At 36.2% G+C, this 24,572-nt stretch overlaps 1 protein-coding gene across 4 annotated transcripts in view; it reads left to right on the forward strand.

Moving 5' to 3' along the window:
• The first annotated feature begins 15,311 nt into the window (after positions 1-15,311).
• The window catches only part of LOC148939369 (uncharacterized), a 30,486-nt gene continuing 21,225 nt past the window's right edge, over positions 15,312-24,572 (forward strand). Inside the window, exon 1 of one of the 4 annotated variants that reach the window (XM_089106632.1) lies at positions 15,312-15,365. The gene's annotated coding sequence lies outside the window, so the exon portion shown is untranslated. Of the gene's footprint in view, positions 15,468-15,513; positions 15,563-24,572 lie in introns of those variants that run through there. The other 3 variants (XM_089106634.1, XM_089106633.1, XM_089106636.1) reach the window with 3 other exon arrangements.

The following is a 24,572-nucleotide window of genomic DNA, read 5'->3' on the forward strand; positions in this document are numbered from 1 at the left end:
GGCATATTTAAGTTGTATTAACGGAGGCATATTATTATTTTATGTTTGCTTGCAGTTTAAAGTTTCGGTAAAGTTAGATGGGAAATGAAAGAAAGCGGCAGTGTTGGGAAATCAGTATACATTCCTTTATTTAAAATATTGTATTTTACACTTGTAGAAATGTAAATATTTGTCTAAATAGAATATATGAATCATGATATCGATTTAATTTATTGATCCATAAGAAATGGACAATTTTGATTATTTTGGATCCCGTAAATATTTTGTTTAGTAAAAATCCAACCTATCCTTGATTCTTGGATGATATTTAGGGGCTAAAATTTGAATTTATGCCATATCAGATCTTGTTGTGTTTTTACTTTCTCAAGAAGCTTTTCAACAAAGTTTCACTTGAGAGCGAAATTTAGCTACTGTTTGAAACTCAGTATCTCAAACTGCTTCTTTCATTGGCGTCTACAGACGCTATTTCCATATTTTGGGGAGGGGGAGATTCGCGAATTCTCACAGGAGAAGAGGGCATGATTGCAGGAAACGCTTGTCGCTTTCTGCCAAATAGTGTCTCTGCGACCAAACTTGTCGCTCCTGAGTGTTCAAAGTTCAGAGATGACAGAACCCGAATTTTTGGTCAAATCAACTGCTTTGTTTTTATCGACGGTTTCGGGGCTTCCTTTCGACTATCCAAATTAAACAAAAACTATAGAATTCTATGAATTTATTACTCTATCCTCTGCGTCATCTGATTATTTTCGGATGTTTTTCTCTTCGTGCATTTGTAGTTAGGTTCCAATTGTTCAATCGTCGAGATTGCAAACAGTGGAGAGGTTTCTGGATTTGAAAAGTTTTCAAGAAAAAAGGCTCCCTTTTTACAGATCCCGCAAAGAAAGTGGATTTATTTCATTTTTCTTTTTTTAATTCAAAAAATTGTCAAATAAACTGTTGTGCAACTTTCTGTATTTATGTCGGGAGACATATTTCTTCGCCCTTTCCTCGTCAAAACACACGTCTGAACGCTAAGAATATATCAACCGTAATAAATTTGATTCTCGGAAATAACTTACATGCTAAAACTATTTTTAAATTATTTTGCCTAAACCCCAATAGGCTTCAATAATCATAGAATAATGATAATATTTTATTTTTAATTTCGTCTCAAAAGAAAGTATAATAAAATGTCTTCTGGGTAGATGGGTGGGTAGGGGATTATTTATAACCCTTAATGGCACTGTTAAAATTTGTTTTGTCTTGTATGTGTAAACACTATTAATTATGTAGGCATTTGCACTGTAGATACTTGGTATTGTGTAAAAATATTTTCTCTAACTATTATTTAGTTACCACAGTAGAAAGTAGGATGTTTGATGATGGAGTACTCTCCTACTCCCTCCTTGCTATTTTTGAGCTTCGTATGGGTTTGTTTTCAGTTGAAAAGGCTTTGTAAAGCCGGGATTCCAGAGACATTTTTGTTGTATATGTATATTTCTTGTAATTTTTTTCTAAACATGTAATTCATAGTGTATATGGTGTATAAAAATAAAGAGCTGCTTGGTGATTGATTGTTTGTTCTATATAGCTGGTCTTAGAATATTTGAAATCAGTCAATATTGGGTAGTGACGTAAGCAATACGGGTGCCGTCTAGGGTGAAATGAGAAAATGCCACCCCTCTCCGAGATCCATGGATAACCTCTAACCCCACTATTCCCTTCGGCCTTAATATTCTTTGTTGTTCTATAAATAATAAATATAAACGTAAAAACAAAGTGACCATTGTATGAATGGACAAAAATAATAATAACAGTAACCCTGTTAAAATACTTATTCCATAGACAGAACAATAGCGCTGTCTTTTTTTCATCAAGGCACTTCTTATGGAAGGAGTTGTCGTAGAAACTTCGGAAGGGACTTGTTCAATCCAAGATTGAAAGTTTTAGTGCCTTCTTTAAGAGCCAAAACTATTGGAGGGCAACCAACCCCCTCCCTCACACCTGTTTTCCCCAAAGACATCCGGTCAAAATTTTGAGATGACACCCTCCCGCCCACCCTACAGCCCTTGGGGCAAGGGTTGTAAATTATACAGTTTGCCCATCGTTTACATGTAGTATTTTTTGTCGAGAAAGGGGGGCATGTTTGACTTTATGTTAGTCCCCGAGGCCGCGCCGAAAACCGGTGGCGTGTGCCGCTAAAAAGTACTTTAACGCGCCGCTGCCGCAAAGGCTAATATAAGGTATCATATTCCCTCAAATTTTGATTCTCTAATGGCTCTAGTTATCTTCACTTGTTTCTGTCCTCTTCACTACAATATAGTAATTTCTTATTAAAATAAGTTTCAATAGCCCTGATATTTTTTGAATATCTTCTTTATAATGGTCATCTTGTTTTGGTTGAACAAATATGTAAAATATTCGCCAAACTTCTAAGATCACAACCATTCAACCTGCTGGCCCATATTATAGCGAACATCGGCTAACGGACGCACTTTGTTTCAAAATTTTATTACATTAGGTTCTAAGTGAGAGGATTCAATCGTGGAGCAATGAGAAACAACAGTCACTTTAGCGTAGACCGTGAGATGTTGGGAAGTATCAGATGTTGGAAAGTTATTATGCAGATTAATCACTGATTATTTAAGTTCTAATGTTGCTTTCTGCTTTCTCACAATTTTTATAAGATTTCTATTCATTTTTACTATAATATTCATTTTAATCCACCCTTAGCTTTTACGCCAAATTTTAACTTCTACATTTACAATGCTTCAAAACTGAAAGAAAAGCTCCTGAAAAAACTGTCTTTAATTTTTTTTTCTTAAGGGCCCTTAAATTCTGAAAGATAAAGACGAAAGTGATGACTTTCGTCTTGTTCTGCATCCTTGCTGCCCTAACGTCATCTGATCAAGCAGCCTACTGTTTTTTATGTATAATCATGAGGAAATTTAGAGTTGCTGTTCTTTTGAGAAAACCTGAAAGCCATATTCACACAACTGATTGGGTAGCTGATCCACTGACAGCACCTGAGATTACAGCATTCTTTTCAGCTTCGGGTTGTTAGGTTTATATGTTTAGAGGATTCACTGGAAAAATGTTATTCCTGGCGAATCCCACGTGTCATATAGTGCCTGAACCGACTGGACCAAGGCAAAAAACAAAATAAAAAATAGTAACTAGATAGGATCTTATCAAAATAAACAGTTTTACATAAAAGCCAAATAATAGTACAATGTAAATGTATGTTTAACTTCACTGTAGAAATACTTTAAAATAATTTGGTAGTAAAACTGTATTTTAGTGCCTAATCACATGCATAGCCTAAATATATTCCTCCAGCTGAGAAGATGCTAGAAGCTTAATCCTCTTTCCATATTGATAGGAAGAACCGCTCACGAGAATTTGGCCCTAAAAACTACAAATTTGAGAGTTTCCGGAACCCATTCCCCAAAGAAATGAAATCCACTGACTTTCCCAAATTTCCTAAAACTTGCGCTCAATAATGCAAAAGTGGATAACCCATTCCCCAAAGAAATGAAATCCACTGACTTTCCCAACTTTCATAATAATTGCGCTTAATAATGCAAAAGTGGATAACAGTCCCTCCAATTTGTGTGAACTGTGTAACTTAATGTGACCTATAAAACAAGGACAATATTCATATAGCTTCTTAGAAGTCTCAAGACAATTAGCTATCTTCTTATTTTTTGCCAAAAATTGGGTCAAAATTAGCAAACTAGACTTAAAATCGTTTGTGCTTGAGGACAGGAATTCGGATCCTGGTGTCGCAGGGTTGTTTAGTTTGGAAAGGCGGTTAGTCGCGTGATTCTATATGCTTAGCCAGAGTCGAACCAGCTCTAAATGGGTGCCTGGAGAAATCTGGGGAAGGTAAAGAGAAGGAGTGAGCGAAAACAAAGAATGGCTGGAGTCCAACCCCCCATTGGACTTCCTGGCTGTAGGGCCGCGAAACGGAGATCAGCACTGCCAGTAGGAACTGTAAACAATGCCGTATTTTTACCTTCACCTTTAGTTTTCGTTGCGATGCCATTGAAGGAAAAACAAAGTGGACATAAACATTTTTTTTAGCATTATAATGAAGGGAAGAGAGATCAGGGAATCGCAAAATAGGTATAGGGTAGTCAGAGAAGTAAAATGCAGGTATCGTATTCCCTTGAGGTTTCTTGCACAAGATATGGTGCAAATAAATATTGGACTTCCTGGCTGTAGGGCCGCGAAACGGAGATCAGCACTGCCATTAGGAACTGTAAACAATGCCTTATTTTTCACATTTAGTTTTGGTTGCTATGCCATTAAAGGAAACACGACGGTAAAGTGGACACAAACATTGTTTTTTCTGAGTATTGTAATGAAGGGAAGTGACATGAGGGAATCGCAAAATAGGTATAGGGTAGTCAAAGAAGTAGAATGCAGGTATCGTATTCCCTTGAGGTTTCTTGCACAAGATATGGTGCAAATAAATTTATTTTAATATAAGTTTTAGAATTAAACGCCGATTAATTGACGGCGTGCCGCCGATCAGTTTTTGGCGATGCCCCACCGCCGAGCATAATTGCGTCCGCGCCGGCGAATTTTATTTTGCGAGGGGTGAGGGACTACCTTTTCTGTCCAAAAGCCCAAGGCTATTCAGTTGAAGCTTTCAGGAAATAGTGAGGGGATTGTTGAACTAAATCAACACGCACTTTGTGCTTGCGGGTTGACAAAAGGGCGCATCTCAGGAATGACTTAGGGTAATGGAACTATTCTGAGTCATGTTGGAACTATCAGGGAATGATCAGTTGGCCAAAAAACAACATGTGTAGGCTACTACTATTTCTAAGGCGACTACTACTAAGGCTGAGGATATTGAGGTGAAAATTCAAGGAAATGTTGAGGGGCTAGTTTAACTAAGTCAAAACACACAACGTGCATAACGGTTTTCAAAAGGGGACATCAGCAATATTTTAGGAAAAGTAATAAGTTGAAACTTCCATGGAATGATGAGGAGGTTGTTCAACTGACCAAAAGGTCATATGTGAATACTGCTACTACTTTTGCAACTACTACTAAAGCTAAGGGTATGAAGGAGGAAATTTTGGGGAATATTCAGGGGAAAGTTGAACTAAATCGACACACACTTTGTATATGTAGGTTGTCCAAAGCACATATTTCAGGAATGCCTTAGGGCTGTGCCCCACCGGTGGGTTATGAGCAGAGTACTGAAAATACTCCAGAGCTTTAAATTAAAAAAAAAACACTTTTCACGTAAATGACGTCACATTCACATACATTTCAAGAGCAAAACAGATACGTAATAGTATTGCAACGACTTCATGTATTGTATGAAAGGTGTTGCATACAGACAAACATTTTCATTCGCATAAAATACACCTAGAGGACAACTCGAAAAAAGATACCAAGTTAATTGCCTTTGGAGCTTCCTTCAGGTGAATACGCGTAAAATTTTGGATAACAAAATCTAAATGTCATGAGAGGTTATCAGGATTTTAGACATGCCTAGGTGGGGTATGGCTCAAAACCGGCTAGGGACCGTCGGTCTAAATGAAGACATGAGATATTAATTCCTGCATCTCTCCCACCGCCCGCATGCATATCCATACCTGTATATGTGTGAAGGCCCATGAAGAGTTGGAAAATTTAGTCATTGAAATGCGGTCTTTCAGATATGTGCTACCCCCCCCCCCCTTCTGCACAATACCCTACCTACTATAACTTTAAAAATAAACTTTTTTACATGCTGATCAATGGTATGTTTTGCGCAGATACCGGTCTCCTGATTCAGTGCCTTCGGTCGGGAGTGCAGTGCGTGGTTGGGGGCAAATCACCTGAAGCTGCCGTGTTTCATCTTGTGACTATCATTGTATTGACTTGAATAAAATTGAATATATTTATATTATAATCTATCGGCTGTACCCTGAAAGGCTTCCGATAGTTCCTGACCATTCCATATAATGATTTGCTGTCCAGGCAATTTTCATATGTTTCAAATCTGAAAATTTTGTCTGCTCCAAGTGTGTCGAACTCCGTCTAGAAAACACTATTTGAAGTGACATAATTTTTCTCAAAACTCGTTTCAAACAAACTTGTTCATCCTAAAAATATAAAGAGAAAATTGAGAATCCAGTTTCTTGTGAAAAATATCTCCATACAAGCATGGATACAAGGGGGAGGCGATGGGGGCGATACCCCCCCCCCCCGCCCTCCAAACGAATGTTTTAAGAATCATTCCTAAACTATGCTATTAAGTACTAAATACGAGAAATAAGGTCTGAAAAATCGATAATTTTCTGAAATAAAAACAATGAAACATATCAACGCAGTAAAATTGTTCAAAGACGGTATGTGTTTTAAACACAAGACTGAAACGTTTCTGTGCTGTTAGGAAGAGTCCAAGGAAGTGCAAACCCAAGACAAGAAGGTTGGACAGTAACAGAGCTGTGGCCTCTATAAGCATGCAAAGGTCGGCATTACTTTATCACTGTTCTCCGGAGACAAGAGACACAGATAAGGTATACGTAATATATACGTCCAAATGGAATAATTTTATTTTCATCACTGAACTTAACAAAAATCAGGACTCCTTAATCAACGCTATAGATGCTTGCCTCATTGCTAGCAGCGACACAACATTATATAAAGTACCCTGACAATGATGCCAATTCATCTGCCAGCATTCTAATGTCTGCCTCATTTGGTGGCCCTAAAATAGCTTAGAGTTGTGATGAAGATACCGGCATGTCATCTATTATAAGGGTCAAGGTTGTATCGTTCTTTGTGCCCTATGGCTTTGTATCCATCTGTAAAGAGATTTAAGAATCATGTGTTACCTCATTATAATCGGGAGTCGGAAATTTCACTCCTCAATTTCTTCTGCCAAGTCTATGGCAATAGTTAAGTGAGTATATTTCACATCTCCCTTGACATGAGACCTGGTTATACTTATTTTTTCTCACATGTGGAACCCGTGGCAGGGCATCATAAGGCCAACTATACCTTGCCAAAAGTACCCGTAACAACATTAGAAATAACCCCCTCATGAGGGGTGTTCCGAGTCTCATTTCATTGGGGAGGGGGGATCTTCGTAAATTTTACCGAATCGCTACCTGATTTATGCCGAAGTTTTTGCAGAAATCAAGAATTTTGCTACATTTCAGCCGACTTTGCAAAATTTGGTTTGCAAAGTCGGTGAGGGGGCTTTGGGTGGTGAGGGGGCGTCCCTCACCACCCCCTCGGGACATCCTTGGCCCTCATCCTTAAACATTGTCATTTAAACAATGGGTTCGTTCTCGAACATTGTATTTTGAGAGAGGACTTTTTTATATTTTTTGTCCTATTTCTTTAGGAGCCTTTCACGTTGGCGTCCAGATGCTTAGATTATCCATGCATCTTATATTGCAAACTTACAACACCGTGATGGTATCAAAGAGCAATCGAAAAATTACAACTCACCAAATGCAACAGGCAACGAGTGCGTAACCTTCTCTTTGACTGGGGTAGCCTCTGATTGGCAAACGGATATTGATGTTTAGTGGCAATCACGTCCTCGACAAAGTTCCCCAATGCTTTGCGCAAGCGGCAAAGTGAGCCTGTTGATCTCCCGTTGCGTTATGTTACATTACGTCGATAGCAAACCCGGTCTTAATTCAATTATTTTAAACCAAATTATAGAGGGGGGTGTTACACTTTATCCTTTTGGCAATGCCCCCTCTCCCAAATTAAGGCTCTGGATCCGTGCTTACCTCCATACGCAGTTACTGGTTGTAGCGGGTAACAAATTTTTAGGAAAATAATCGTGGCTGAGAAATCAGCAAAAATAGGCCAAAAACAGACGGGGTCAAATAGTTTAAGAAGGTGTAGCTTTCCTTTGAAAGCATAGTTGTCTTTGGTAATAAACAAATTGTTTATGTTTGAAATTTTACGTACAAGAGGTGTTGCTACATTTAGCTTATTAATTTTGCAAATAGATTCTACTTTTCTTGTTTTATTTTATCTTTTTTTTATATAAGCTGTAACTATAAGCTTTTTTTTCGTTTTTTTCTAAGAACTTTCTGGAATATTCTCAAAATCACGAATAACAGCCATTGAAGGGTATTGCACTAAGTTCTAAACCATCATAACCTAATTTCAAGCAGGACACTCCCGGGAGGGCAAGCCACTTGTAGCAAAGACCACTGAATTTTTCGTTTCTAAAATTTCGAGCACGTTTAAAAGAATGCGATAAAGGAAAAATAAATTAAATTCATACATTTTATTGAGCTTCAGAATTCAAGAATAGAAAAAACAATTTCATTCGCATGAAATACACTTAGAGGACGACTCGAAAAACGATAACAAGTTAATGGTCTTTTAAGTTTCCTTTAGGTGAATACGTGTAAATTTTGAGCAAACAAAATTTAAATATCATGAGTGGGGAATCAGGATTTTAGAGATGCCCAGGGGGGCATGGCCCAAAATCGGTTGAGAACCACTGCTCTAGAGCCTCAATTTTGAAAAAAATTTGCATATCATTGACATCACATCCATATGCATTTAAGGAGCAAAAAAGATGCATGATAATATTGCAATGACGTAGCCTAATGCATTGTACAAAAAGTGTTATTCCAAACAAAAATTTAGTATAATTAATACATTATTCTAAAAAAAAGTATAAAATATGCCTAGAGGACGACTCAAAAAAAGGTACCAAGTTAACCCCGATTTAAACTTCCTTCGGGTGAATACGCGTAAAATTTTGAGCAACAAAATTTAAATATCATGAGTGGGGTATCAGGATCTTAGAAATGTCTAGGTGGGGCTCGGCCCAAAATTGGTTGGGAACCACTGCCTTAGGGCATAAAGTTGAAACTTTCAGGGGATGATCAATTGATGAAAAGGCAATATGTGCACGCTACTGCTGCTATCACTACTACTACTACAACTCTTACTTCTATTGTGACAGCTGCTAAGGGTATTGAGGTGGAAAGTTTAGAAAATGTTGAGGGGGAAGTTGTACTAAATTAAAACGCACCGTGTGTATACAGGTTGTCCAAAGGGTGTATCAGCAATATGCCGAACAGACCAAAAGGCAATATGTGGAAGCTACTAGTACTACTTCTAATATCACTACTGCTTCTACTACTATGACTCCTGCTACCCCTAAGGCAAAGGGTATGAAGGCAAAAATTCCAGGGAATACTGAGTGCAAAGTTGAACTAAATTACAGGGCTTGTTTTGGGTGAGGTTGAACTAACCAAAAGGCAATACTTACATGCTACTACTGGTACTAATACTTCTAAAAGCTAAGAGTATTAAGGTGAAAAAATCAAGGAATGTTGAGAGGATATTAAACTAAACCAAAACGCAGTATATGTATGCAGGTTGTCAAAAGGATGTATGAGTAATGCCCCGGGAACTGTGTACGGTATTAATTTGAAACTTTCAGTGTGTGTTGGGTAGGGATGTAGAAAAAAACAATAGGTGCTATGTGCATACTGCCACCAATGCTGTTACTACTATTACAACTATTGCTACTACTGAACTTAAGGGTGTTAATATGAAGCTTTCAAGGAATGTTTAGAAGGATGTTGAACTAAATCAAAACACACTATGTGCAGTTAGGTTTCCAAGAGTATGTATGAGTAATTCCTTAGGAACGGCTTAGAGTATTAACTTGAAACTTTCAAGGCGTGTTGAGAGAGATTTTGAACTAACCATAAGGCACTGTGCATACTGCTCCTGCTTCTGTTGCTACTACGAATACTACTACTGAGGCTAAGGGTAGGAAGATGAAACTTTCAGAGAACATATAGGGGGATGTTCAACTAAATCAAAACACACTCTGATCGCAGACTGTCAAAAGGGCATAACGGCAGTATTACAGGTTTGGTCTATGTTATTAAATTGAAACTTTCAGGGCATTTGAAGGCAGATATCAAACTAACCAAAAGATACTAAGTGCATACTACTGCGACTATGACTACTACTAGTAGTACTACTGAAGCTAAGGGTATTACGGTGCCAATTTCAGGGAATGATGAGGAGGACGTGAAACTAAACCGAAACACACTATGTCAGTTTAGATTATTGATAGTAGGTAACATCTGTATCCCAGGAACAGCTTAGAGTACTGAGTCAAGACTTTCAGTATATGTTGAGGGGGATGTTGAAACAACCGAAATGTAGTATATACATGCTGCTACTGTTAGCTACTGCTACTAAGCCTGAGGGTATTAAGCAAAATTTTTCAGGAAATGCTGAGGAGAATATTGAATTAAGCGTGGGTTATCAAAGGGGTGTATTAGTAATATCCCAACAACACTTTGGGGTATTAAGCTGAAACTTTCAGGCCTACCAGTGTTACTACCACTTTTGCTACTACTACCGCTTCTATTGAAATAAATCAAAATAGTTTAAGCGTATCCAGGTTGTCAAAATAGACTAGGTTCTCAAGATATTCAGGTGGGATATCTTAGGATAAGGCATAGGGATAGGGGATAAGGCATAAAGTAGAAACTTTCAGGGAAAGGTTATGATGCTTTAAACCTAAATCAAAAGCCACTACGTGCATGCTGGTTGTCAATAAGACGTCTCAGCAATATCTCAAGAACGACTGAAAGTATCAAGTTGAGACTGTCAGGGCTATTGCTGTTACTATTTTAGATTTACTATTGGACTAAATTAAAAGAATAAAAATGCATCCAGGTTGCCAAAATAGTATAGATACAACGTCTTAGGAACAGAATACGATATTGAGATTTATTTTTAGAAAATTGAGGGGTGAAACTGAATCAAAGTAAAACTATGTGAATTCAGATTTTCAAAAGGGTATATATTATTAAGAATTGTTGGAAAATTTTGTCCAGCTTAGTAAGCCAAAATCTGAATTCTTATAGAGAAAAACCAACAAGATTTAAAATATAAGTTTCTTAACCAATGAAATAGACTATGTCAATTAAAACCAAACAGAAATTACTCTAAAAAACATTTTCCACATAAGAAACTTTTAAAGAAAATTAAAGAGCTTCATTAAACCAAAGATGAGCAGAAATACCGACACATTGTTTTCCAAGCGTAAAACTACCATTAATCACCATAAATAAATTAAACCCCAAACTAAAACAAATTAAAATAAGCAATCGAGTCAAACTGAAAACAAGCAGAAACTAAGAGAAATACGGCTGACACTCCGAGGTCTTCTAAAAACCAGAATATAATTTGTGTTTTACTGAAAACAAAATATATTTTAAATGATTAAATCCAAAATTACTAAGACTTTCAGGAATGAATATCGTTATGTATATTAAACTGTCAATCCAATTATTTTTTCAGTAATCATGGTTATGATGGCGATTTTTTTTTCTTTTTTTCCGATATTATGAGAAATAAAAACACATAGCTCAAAATAAGGATTGTTTTCAGTAAAGTGCAAATTATACCAGCTTATCTTCTCAGACAATAAGGCTCAGTTTATGCTGCATCGTCTCACCTGGTTCATACTTTTATTTTTAGATTGTCTATTTTGTTGTCAAGGATTTCACCAAGATTTTATAACATTTTTTCATCACAGTCAAAACCCCCGTCAACAATATCCTAAGGTTTCATCTTCACTCTGCTACTCAGGGATGTTCACAATAAGGAGAGTGACGGCAAGATTGTTAAACACCATTGCGATAATCATTTGCTAGTTAACATAAAATTTGCCCTGGGTGCCATCAACCCCAGGAACGATCCTGCTGGCACTAATCTAGCTGCATACTCCCCGAAAGCCTTAAAAAAATTGCGGCCATTGTCTGCACCTGACCTTAATAATTTTATGACACAAGCCGAAATTCTCATTGACTCAGTTTAGGTAGGAAGTATAAACAGAGAATTCATGAGTTCCGATAAGATGTTTTCAAGCAATTATCACAAGCATCCTTCTGTAATCAGAGTCAAGTCAAAGAGCCCTAAAAGTAACATCTTTATAGCTTTTATGACACGTGCTCTAGATACCGATAATCTCATGGCTAAGGATCTTCTTTACTCCTATTCTTTGAATGTAAAAGAAAAGGCCAAGTTTATAAAAGTGCAAGTACTTTATTGTATTTCAAAATTTATGGCTTAAAAATATTTCACAAACGAAATATACCTAAAAGCTATTGAGGTTCTGGATATGGGTAACGGAAACAGTGAGGTCCTTGTTAAGCTCGTTCCTAAGCTGTCCATTAATTATGACCAGCTAAACTGAATACCTGAACTCTATCCAGTTAAATTGATTTCTAATCCGCACTTCACGAAGAGTGATAATCAAATTCACTCTTCAAGTAAACCTAAAAGGAGCATTAATATTATTATTTTTTTTTTAATTTCTTAGACCATCTAATTTATTGCAATAATCTTTAGTTAGCTTGGCTGACAGAAGCATTTCGGCAGCAACACTATATTTTGCTGGTCATCATTAATTAAACGCTCAAAATGTCAATCCCTCGAAAACCCAAGAAGATTTTTTTTTTAAATAAATGATTATAAGCTCCTTCGAGATGGTCTTGAAGCTTGTTGTTTCTACTTAGAGCCCATGCTAACCTTTATTTCTTGACACCCAATCAATGTCTTTGTACTCTAAAATATACATCATATTCACAAGCAAAGGCTATGCCAGCTTAAATCAAATTTTATTACACAATATTTATTTCCAAGCTATCGCATGAAATTCCAGGAGAAATTTTTTTTCTTAGCATCTGACTCACATCACAAATGTCATACTCTGGTATATGTCACACTTGTACTACCAGAGAAGGAATTGAAATGGTGATAAACTGCTTTTAAATTTTCTATTCAGCATCAATTTGTTCCCAATTATTTCCTACTACTACTGTTTCCTTGTGTCATTTCCCACATTCATTTTGCAGATAGGGAAACTGCTTTTCCAATCTTCTAACTTCTCTAATTTCGAAAAATAATGCCTGAAATATATATTCTTATTGGTCGTTTACGCTCGAAAGATTAATAATGTTCAACTAGAAATATTGCAACCAGACATATAATTGCTGCTGTAGTCACGCCTAAATTGATTTTTTCCGGTATGAGTGCAACTCGTGTAACTGAGCCCTCGTGCAACTGAGCACCATTTAACTGAACCTTCATTCAATTGAAATCCCGCGCAACTCAGTTCCATTTAACTGAGGCCCCCTGGAACTGAATGCTCGTGAAACTGGACACTCGTGTAACTCAACCCACGTGTAACTGAAAATCCATGCAACTCAAACCCTTTTAACTATAATCCTCGTTCAAGTGAACACTTGTTTAAATCAACCCTCACTTAAATCCACCCTCATGTAACTTAACCTCCATTTAAATTAACTCCTGTTTGACTCAAATCAACCCAATGCCTAAGAATAAGTTTGAACTAGCGCTGATTAGAATCTCAAAATTTGCTTCTCACTTCATTCGCAGTTTCTAGCTTTCATTACCCATTGGGTAACCCCAGAAATTTTCCAAATTGAAAAAAAAACTTTCAGGAATGGGTCTATCATCAAAATATGGCCCTTTAAAGTGTTTTTTGGTTTCATTGCAAACTCTAAGCTTTTAAATTAGTACTTGGGTAAGGATGACCAAGGGACAGGTGAAAACTCTGATTTTACACACGACTCCCTAAGCTCTTTCAGTTTTATTTTTGGATTTATGCCCGTCTTTATAGGAGTGTGTGAAATAAAACACCAATTCCGAGGACTTTGGATGATTACCCATTTCAGCGTCCCTACGATGTCCTAGTGACCCGCTAGCGCTAGAAGCAAAAAAGAAAGAAAAAGAAGACACGTCCGGATACCAAGCAATTTTTCGGAATTACCAAGAATTAGTTTCGTAATTAATTTTAGTGTTAAAATGAAAATAAATAGTATCTATCATTAACGAATCTGCTTTGTAGTTGAATGAATTATTTTCATTTGGTAGTTTTTTCAAAGCTCTTTTTTTGTTTTCCACTTCTAAAGGTGACTGGGAAGGAGAGTATTCAAGAGGGGGGCTTAAACACTAGTTTAAGTGTTTTTGATCACGGAGGTTTCATTTGTAGATCTGTTATGGTTTCAAGCCTTTACACTCCAGAAATGACACTAAAATCGCATTTTGATGCTATAAGGCATTTATGATGGCGCTGTCATGATGAAACCGTAAAAAGAGTGCAAATGTAAATATTAGCTTTCAAATGAGCTTAAACCGTTCTCTACCGTATTCTAGTGATCTATTAGTACTAGAGAAATAAAACAGAAAAAGGGAGACTCAGCGTTTTCAGCACTTTTTCAGTATTATTGGAAGCTTTTTCTTTAAACAAAGATTTAGTAATGGCTCTCCTATCTTTAAACTAAAAAGACGTGCCAGTTTTGTCCAACAGCTCTGTGTCCTAAGTTCCATCAATCCTTATTCTAGCTTGAATATTTTACTTGAACAAAGTGAAGCCATCATTGGTGATGCCCAGAATGTGGCTATAGACCAGCTTTCCTAAAGGAAAGATACAATGCTCTTAAGACCATTTGTTTTGAAATAGGTTTGACTTTATCTCGCTTTCTCCTGTGCCTCCAACAATTGCTAGGGTTTCCAGAAAAAGCCACAAGTTGTCCCTTAAATTTAAGGCAAAGGTTTTCCTTTTGCTCTTGTTTAGATTAGTTCAACTTCATCTTGCGATTCTTAATTGTTGCTGACGACGTTTTTTAACATTTTTCACAACCTCTTTGCCATTTTGAATTTTCTCCCCGACTATCGGTATTATATTTGCTTGATTTTTTTGTGTGGGTTTACTGACTCAAAAGCGTGAATTCAACACACCTGGGTTTGTGATAGGCATCACTTGTAAGAGTTTTTTTTTCAACCTTCTTCTTTTTCGGGTTCCCTGCGGGTTCCAGCCGTTTTGGGGAGTATCTTCTGTCGCATGATAATGTGTCCCAAGTAGCACCATTTTCGTTGTCTTATAGCTTCTATTACTAGGGAGTGACGTGAGAGACAATGCACTGTTAGATTAGCAATGTAATCTCTCCTGTTGAAAAGGCTGGAGAGGACATAAATATGTTTACAGTTGAGTACACTTAATTGATGTTGTTATTCATATATGTCCATAGCATTTCAGTTAACAAGTTGCCGGATAATTGTTTGTTGTTATCTATTACAGCATTTGTCCGTGGAGATTAGTATTTAGCGGCTAAGGGATATTCGAACGCACCATTTGAAACCCAAAAGCTGGCAAGAGCGTGCGAAGATGCTGCCCACTATCCCACTTCGAGTGCCATCAGCCACAAGTAGCTACCTAAAATGGTGATTGTTCTTAGGTAGCGCTATTTAATCTGCTCAGGCTAAGGAAGAAAAAGAAACTTAAATGAAAAATTGGAACCAAACCAAATTTGATTAATCCCAGAAAACAAAAAGTTGACTAACTTTTTATTTCTGGTCTTGATTAACCCATTATTTTTACCTTAAAGTAGAAATTGTTGCCTAATCTCTTATGCTAAATTAACCTAATTCGAAGGGTAAGCTAGCCTACCTGGAAAATCCTTCATAAAAGACTGTCCTTGGCCCCAAATGACAAATTTGTTTGGTCTTAAATTGATGGTTATACTTCATGGTAAGATAGAAGTCAGATCAAGAAAGAAAGAAATACACCACCCATTTCTTCATTCAGCACTCTGTCTAAATACAATAGGCCTAATGATTGCTTTTGCAATTGTAGGCTGGCCTATCCCAGATCTTCTAAGCTAGGCCTATAGGATATATAAAAGTGAATCTTCAGAAAAGTAGCCTTGATATTTGGATTGTGGTATAAAATAAGAAATCTTATAGGCTAGGCTCACCTAGCCTAAATTTAGAGTTTAGATTAGGCTACTGACCTAGGCTACAAATAAGTTAAACACACCACTTAATGCCTTTTTTGTGCTCTTTCTGAACACAATAATTTCTTTGGTAAAATTCTACTTTAGCTACTTTTGGCTGTCTTGGAAAGGGGATAGGTTAGAAAAATGAAACTTTCAGGGATGGTTCTAGAGGCTAAAATATGGGTAAAGTTCTACCAAATCATATTATTGAGTTAGGACAAAAGTGAATACACCATTCGATGCCTTTTTTTATGCTGATTACAAATATAATAATCATTTCTATCGGACATGAATTTCAGCCCCCCCCTATATATGCCAATTCAGGGTTAGGGGTAAAGTTCTAGGAAATCCTATTATTGAGTTAGGACTAAAATGAATACACCATTTGATGTCTTTTTTTATGCTGATTACAAATATAATAATCATTTCTATCGGAAATGAATTTTAGCCCCCCCCCCTATATATGCCCATTCAGGGTTAGGTTAGCTATATATAGGGGGGGTCTGAAATTCATTTCTGATAGAAATGAATATTATATTCGTAATCAGCATAAAAAAAAGGCATCAAATGGTGTATTCACTTTATTTCTTACTCAATAATATAATTTCATAGAACTTTACCAAAATATGTCCCAGGAAGGTATTTTGAAGTACCTACCTTGGTAAAGTTCTATGAAGTCATATTATTGAGTTAGGACTAAAGTGAATACACCATTTGATGCCTTTTTTTTATGCTGATTAGGAATATAATAAGCATTTCTATCAGAAATGAATTTCAGTCCCCCCCCCCCCTATATAGACTATACCTAACCTAACCCTGAATTGGCATATATAGGGGGCTGAAATTCATTTTTGATAGAAATGCTTATTATATTCATAATCAACATAAAAAAGGCATCAAATGGCGTATTCACTTCAGTCCTAACTCAATAATATGATTTTGTAGAACTTTACCCCTACCTTCATTACTTCTCCTTCTAGAGGGCCCTGACCTTTGATGACCTTTAAAAATGTGTGTGTTATAAAAGTGAAATCTAGCAAAATAGATCTTTTGCCTAAATTAAGTACAATAAAATTGTTTCCAGCTTCACAACATTGCACAATCCCAATTTATAAGGTTTTAAATATAGCCTATGAAAATATTTTCTAAATTTTGAAAAAAGACAAACATTGCCATTTCTTAAATTCTACTCATATAAAAAAAATTGCATATTCATAGCTGAAGTGAGATAAAAAGGAACGGAATTCTCACAATTAAGGTAAAATATTCTTTTGTCAAAATTTCAGTAGGTACCCTCTCAATTTCAGGACCCTCTAGAGGGAGAAGGAGTGGAAGTAGGTACTTCAAAATACCTTCCCGGGACATAATTTAGCCTGTAGACCCATCCCTGAAAGTTTCATTTTTTCTAACCTAGCTCCATTCCAAGATAGCCAAAAGTACCTAAAGTAGAATTTTACCATTTCTTCTACTGAGGAATTCAATTTTAAGCCCTTTTTCTACCCTTGAAGATAAAAAAAATTCTGTATTTTTTAGTAGGCCTTGGCTATAAAAAGGGTTTTATCATCTTCAAGGGTCCAAAAAGGGCTTAAAATAGAATTTCTGATTATATCAATTATTATATTCAGAAAGATCATAAAATAGGCATTTGGTATGTTCACCTCATTTTTAGGTCAGTATTTAAACTCCTCCAAATTTACCCAAAACTAACCAATAGTACAAGCCTAGGTTCCTTATTTGGTAGATTCCTTATTTGGTAAATTTTTCACAAATCATATTATTGACTTACAAATAAGGTGAATATATCACTCAATGGCTTTTTTATGCTCTTTATCAATATGATAATCACTCCTATTGGAAATTCAAATTTAAGCCCTTTTTGAGCTCTTGAAAATGACAAAAATATATAGGGCATAAAAAGGCTTGAAACATCTGTTTTAAACTTACTGTTTTATAATAAATCCTTTTTTTTAATCCACAAGAACTGACTTTCCACAATTAAGTTGGTTAAATGAAAATTGTAACAATAAATTTTGCAGGCACTCCTTCAATGTACCCACTCTTTTATATATCTCAAACTGAAGACTAAATGAAAAACCCATTTCTATGGGATGATGCAAGACACCACTGTAGAGAAATACAATGTACAGCATGGTTTTAATGGCATATACAATATTTAATGTTTTTTTGTTTTTTTTTTTGGGGGGGGAGGTACCCAGGTCAGGTTAGGTTTTTGTATTTTGTGTTAAAATTTACCCCTTATTTTATGCTTCTTTTTCAAAAAGTAGTCATTACCCCAACAATACACCCCCCACCTGTGACACATATATAGCCCTTATTATGTATTTGTTTGTTACTTTTTATATTGATGGATCTGTTGTAAAAACCCATTATGCTGTATAGGCTCCAGATATTAAAATTAGCTTGAGTAATTGTGCTGAATATTGGATAGAATAATTACTATTTTGAATCAGCTAAAAATGTAAGTAATAATAGAAGGAAAAATGATGATTTGATTGATGTAAATATGTTGCTGCATATTATAAAATAAAACCTTCATTGTGCTAGTGTCTTTTTTTAGTCTGATTGCCTATATATCCTAAAGCTATATATAGGACTATTAGGGGGGAGGGTAAGGATGAATTGACACAAGCATAGATTTAATCTTAAAAAAGAGCTCAAAATGAGCATTCTAAAAATGACTCTCATTCTTTCCATCATGTTAGAGAGATGCTATTCTGCAATTTTACCATTAACCTTACATCCTAGCCTACTTAAATTATCCTGCTTCACAGCACTTACCTTAGATTTAATGTAGACTTCCTTATTTCTAGGGTTTAGAAGATTGCATAGATTACAGGTCTGTGTCAATGAAAATTTGGCAAAACATGCTATAGGCCTACCTTAGTTTTGGGGTCTCAGTTTCTTTTTCACTGACTCTAGCTCTTGAAAATGCAATTTCTATTATTTGAGATGAATTTTAAGCCATGCCAAGGCTTTTTTCCCTAAATTTCAGAAATATAAGGTTCAGAAACAAAGGTATGAGGCTAAAAACACTTTCCTTCTGCCTTATTTCAGCCAAACATCTTTCCCAAGGTTTCACTGCTATAACACAAAGATTGTAAATAGTCATCAAGAATCAGTGACCTTTAGATGGGAAAGGGGTGAAGGTAGGCACTTCAAGAAATCTTCCCAGAGGATCATTCAGGCTCTCAGTCCATTCCAAAAAGTTTCATTCACATTATTTAACTACTTTCTAAGATTGACAGAGGCGCTCATCTAGAATTTTACATTAATATAATCATAATAAAGCGTATGTGTGATTTAGATACTTATTTCTAACTTTAAGATCCCATATCCAAGATTAGGTAGCATTTTCCAATTTTTGGCTCAAGCTTAAAGTGTGTGTCCATGATTAGGGTCCACTATTGACTAGCAGTGCATTTAAAACTGTTAGTCTTTTGTTTGGCTAAGATAATCAAGATAAGAACACTATTATTAAGAGAATTGGACAAATGCAATAGTGAAATAATCTGCCTTTTGGCCACAAAATAAGTTTTTTGAAGAAAAGTGAAGAACTCCATTAAACCAAAAATGAGCAAAATAAAATCAAATAATCTACCAAGCATGAAACTATCACAAATCAGCATCAATAAATAAATGAAACCCAAAATGAACAGAAATTACAATAATAACCAAGTCAAACTCAAAACGAGCAGAAATTAACATGAGTTGGGCTTAAAACCCCTATGCCTTCCCAAGGCCAGAGCATAATTTGCACTTTACTGAAAAAATATAAGTGTTTTTACTTTTATAAATTTAATAAATCAAATAATACTAACATTTTGATTACTAAATATCAGTTTATGTATATTAAACTGACAATGCACATTCATTTATATTCTTTTCAGTAAAGTGCAAATTATGTTCTGGCCTTGGGAAGGCATAGGGGTTTTGAGCCCAACTCATTATAATTTCTGCTTGTTTTGAGTCTGACTTAGTTATTTATTGTAATTTCTGTTTGTTTTGGGTTTCATTTATTTATCAATGTGGTTTTGCAGTAGTCTGACGCTTGGTAGATTATTTGATTTTATTTTTGCTCATTTTTGGTTTAATGCAGTTCTTTAATTTTCTTTGAAAAACTTATTTTGTGGAAAAAGTTTTTTTAATTAATTTTTGGTTCATTTATATTGACATAGTCTTTTCAGGGAAAAAGAAAATAATACTTTAAATATTTTCGTTTTTTTGAGACTTTGACCTGCTATTTGTATGTTGGATTAAAATTTTCAGCAATTTTTAACAACATACACCCTTTTAAAAATCTGGACACAAATAGTAGTGTTTAATTTAGTTTCATACCATCTCTAGTTGACTTGAAATGGAAAACTTGATATCATTTGCAAAAAAATCTGTTTACTATCTTTGATAGCTTGGATACCCTTGCACTATTTTGATTTGGTTAAATTTTACGTGCAGAAGTAGCTCCAAAAGTTTAAACATAATACCCTCAGTCATTCTTGGGATACTGCTGAAATGCCTTATTGGGAATTAGTATTAGCACAGTGTATTTTAATTTAATCTTAAGGCAAAATTTAGTTTTTAAGCATAAAGGTCAAATGGGAGGGTGGGTGTGGGAGGGGGATTAGTTGCCCTCCAATCACATTTGACTATTACAAAGGGTATCAGTTCTTTCTATTTTCAATCAAATGAGCATTTTCGAAGTTCCTGCAACAACTCCTTCAGTACAAAGTGCCCTGGTCTAGATGATACATTTTACCCACATTGATCTTTACTATAAAATGTCAAGCCTTCTAATCACTTTCATCTATTAAAAAGGGCACTAGACCTTCAATTTCCAATTGAATGAACCCTTTTTGAGTTTCTACAACAACACTTTCTATAAACACCTTATATGCCCCTGGGCATAAATTACAACCCTTACCCTAAGGGCTGTGAGGGGGGGTTGTCATCCTCAAAGACCTAATTTCCTGAACTTTCAACTACATTAAACAAAAGGGCTATCTCAAAATTTTTATTGGGTGTGTTTGGGGAAATGGTGGGTGTGAGAGGGGTGTTAGTTGCTCTCTAATCACTTTCAACTATTAAAGAAGGCACTAGCCCTTCTTTAATTAGAAGTTGTTGTCATCTTCAAAAACTTAATTTTCAGAACTTTCTATTATGTTGAGCAGAATGGCTATCTGAAAATTTTTATTGGATGTGTTTGGGGGAATGTTAGGCATGAGAGGGGGGTTAGTTACCCTCCAATCACTTTCAACTATTAAAAATAATAATAATCTTTATTTGTTCCCTTTATTACACTACAATAACATGGGCATCATCAATTTAAGCACAAAAAGACACAACACCAAGAAAAACACAAATGATGAACCATCACCTCTACTTCAGGACACTATTATTGAAACATCTGACATAGTAGGCCACAAAGGATTTTAGATATCTTGTTGTCAAGTGTGTAGGCAGGCACTCCAACAGTTTTTTTCCCTCTTTCGGAGTTGCCAACCTTGTTTTGTGTGCGTGGGTCTCTGAAATAAATGGAGGAAGGATATCTTAGTGTGTTGAGGACTTCCGGATGTCAGCTCCAAACTTCATCAGTATTTGATGCCTCCTTTCCTCCAGGGTTGGGAGCTTGAGTTGGCTCAAGCTTTGTTCATAGTTTTTATAATTCGGCCAAAGAATTATTTTGCAGGCTCTCTCCTGAAATGTTTCCAATTTGTTTCTGTGCTTCTCTGTAAGCAATGGGTGCCAGACAGGACAGCCATACATCATTATGGGCATTACATAGGTTTTATGGCAAGGAAAAAGGAGCTGCTCTCTCATTCCAAACATTATTAGACTTGCAAAAGATTTAAGAAAACCAGATGCCTTTACTGTGATCTGGCTGATGTTATCTACAACCGAAAGATCGTCACTAAATGTGACGCCAAGTATTTTTAATGATTTCTATCTATGGAGAGATGCAGATTTATTTATGAAAAAGGGCACTAGCCCTCTCAATTTCCAATTGAATGAACCCTTTTTAAGTTTTTATGACAACAGTATCTATAAAAACCTTATATGCCCCCAGGGCATAGCTGACAGCGTTTGTCCTGGGGGCTCTCGGGGGTTTTTCATCCTTAAATACATAATTTCTAAAACTTTCAACTATGTTGAACAAAATCGCTATCTGTATACTTTGATTGAATGTGTTTGGGGAAATGTTGGGCATGAGAGGGGGGTTAATTACTCTTCACTCACTTTTGACTATTAAAAAGGGCACTAGCCCTTTCAATTTCCAATCAAATGAGCCCTTTTTGAAATTTCTACAATAACTTTCTATATAAACCTTATATACTCCCAGGGCATAACTTATAACCCTTGCACTAAGGGCTCTGAAGGGGTTATCATCCTAAAAGACCTAATTTCCAGAACTTTCAACTATGTTGAACAAAATCGCTATCTGTATACTTTGATTGAATGTGTTTGGGGAAATGTTGGGCATGAGAGGGGGGTTAATTACTCTTCACTCACTTTTGACTATTAAAAAGGGCACTAGCCCATTCAATTTCCAATCAAATGAGCCCTTTTTGAAATTTCTACAATAACTTTCTATATGAATCTTATATGCTCCCAGGGCATAACTTATAACCCTTGCACTAAGGGCTCTGAAGGGGTTATCATCCTAAAAGACCCAATTTCCAGAACTTTCCACTACGTTGAACAAAATTGATATCTCAAAATTTTGATTTGATGTGTTTGGGAAAATGGTGGTCTTGAGAGGGGGGTTAGTTGCCCTTCAATCACTTTCAACTATTAAGAAGGGCACTAGCACTTTCAATTCCCAATTGAATGAGCCCTTCTTGAAATTTCTATAAAAACCTTATATGCCCCCAGGGCATAACTTACAACCGTTGCCCTGAGGGCTTTGGGGGGATTTCTTGTCATCCTTAAAGACCTAATTTCCAAAACTTTCAACTACTTTGAATGGGGAAAATGTGGGCGTGAGAGGGGGGTTAGTTGCCCTCAAATCACTTTGACTATTAAAAAGAACCCTAGCTCTCAATTTCCAATCAAGTGAGCCCATTTTCAAGTTTCTATTACAAAGCTTTCTATAAAAACCTTATATGCCCCCGAGGGCATAACTTAAAGCCCTTGCCCTAAAGACTGTGGGGGAAGTGTCCTGCTCACACTTATTATTTCCAGAGCTTTCGACTGCGTTGAACAAAATGGCTATCCCAAAATTTTGAATGGATGTGTTTGGAGAAATGGTGGGTATGGAAGGGGTGTTAGTTGCCTTCCAATCACTTTTAAAAAGGGCACCATTTCAATTTCCAATCAAATGAGCCCTTTTTGAAATTTCTACGGCAACGCTTTCTATTAGAACCTCACATGCCCCCAGAGCATAACTTTCAACCTTCGTCCTGAGGGCTGTGGGGGGGGGGGGTTGTCATCCTCAAAGACCTAATTTCTAGAACTTTCAACTATGTCAAACAAAATGGCTGTCTCAAAATTTTGATTGGACGTGTTTGGGGAAAAGGTGGGTGTGAGAGAGGGGTTAGTTGCCCTCCAATCAGTTTCAACTATTAAAAAGGGCACTTTGAATTTCCAATCGAATGAGCCTTTTTTAAAGTTTTTACAACAACGCTTTCTATAAAAACCTTATATGCCCCAGGGCATAACTTACAACCCTTGCCCTGAAGGCTGTGAGGGAGTGTCCTCCTCAAAAACATAATTTCTATCTGAAAATCAACTATGCTGAACAAAATGGCTGTCTCAAAATGTTGATTGGATGTGTTTTGGGAAATGGTGGGTGGGGAAGGGGAGTTAGTTGCCTTCCAATCACTATTGACTATTAAAAAGGGCACAAGTCACTCCAATTTCCAGTTGAATGAGCCCCTTTCGAAGTTTCTACAACAACTTTTTCAATACAAAGTGCCCTGGTCTAAAGGAAAAAAAATAATAAATAATACACTGTGCCAACATCATTCTTATATGCCCGCAGGATATAACTTAATACCCTTGCCCTGAGGGTTGTGGGGGAGTGTCCTCCTCAAAAACATAATTGCTATCTGGAAATCAACTATGCTGAACAAAATGGCTATCTCAAAATTTTGATTGGATGTGTTTGGGAAAATGGTGGGCATGGAAGGGGTGTCAGTTGTCTTCTGATCACTTTTGAATATTGAGAAGGGCACAAGCCACTCCAATCTCCAATCGAATTAACCCTTTTCGAAGTTTCTACGAAAACTGCTTTGATACAAAGTGCCCTGGCCTAAAAAAAAAAAAATAATACATTGTGCCAACATTGTTCTTTACTTAGGCAGCGCGATTGCGCTGCTATGATAATAAAGATTTTAAAGTGATTTAATTGTTGAAGTGGTGATTAGCTGTTCAACTTCTGGGCATCATATCTTTACCTATGTTGCCCCATTTAGTGTGTGTTTGTTTGTTGGCTGGGCAGGGTTGTATGCATTTGCAACAGCAGCCAGTACGGGCAATTCAAAAAAATTAAAGGAGGGGGAGGGGGCAAAATGTATTTTTAAGATTTTAGGGAGTGAAGCCAAATTTGTTGTTTTTTCACAATACCTAGGTTACTTATTCGATAAGCCTAATAATTTATCCTTATCATTTCATGGGATGAAAGTGATGCCAGAGGCTACCAGGATTTGTGCTTCAATCAGTCTTGATTAGATATCAGATACTTCTAACCCCAGAAAATGCAGGATAAGTGATAAAGATAGTCAATGTGAAAAAAAACTAATAAAAAAA

This window comes from Artemia sp. Qi Xiang Cuo, chromosome 21 (genome assembly GCF_049724085.1).
Source record: "Artemia sp. Qi Xiang Cuo chromosome 21, ASM4972408v1, whole genome shotgun sequence".
Taxonomy (NCBI): Eukaryota; Metazoa; Arthropoda; class Branchiopoda; order Anostraca; family Artemiidae; genus Artemia; species Artemia sp. Qi Xiang Cuo.